This window comes from Apis dorsata, unplaced genomic scaffold, assembly GCF_000469605.1.
Source record: "Apis dorsata unplaced genomic scaffold, Apis dorsata 1.3 scaffold_1058, whole genome shotgun sequence".
Lineage (NCBI taxonomy): Eukaryota > Metazoa > Arthropoda > Insecta > Hymenoptera > Apidae > Apis > Apis dorsata.
Window position 1 is genome coordinate 102,536 of NW_006264156.1, and position 234 is coordinate 102,769.

Below are 234 nucleotides of genomic sequence, written 5' to 3' on the forward strand. Positions count from 1 at the left end.
ATAAAATTTAAATATATTATATAAAAAATTGATATTCAAAACTTTTATAATAATTTTAATGAATAAAAGAATTATGAATTTACGAAATGGTAATTTATGGTTCAATGATAGGCGAAAAAAAGGATTGAGAGATATGAACGTTTGGAATTTTATAACTATAAGTAGATCCATTTTTATTGAGCAGATATGTATACGGAGTAGACTATTTAATAATATTATTAGAAAAAAAAATAT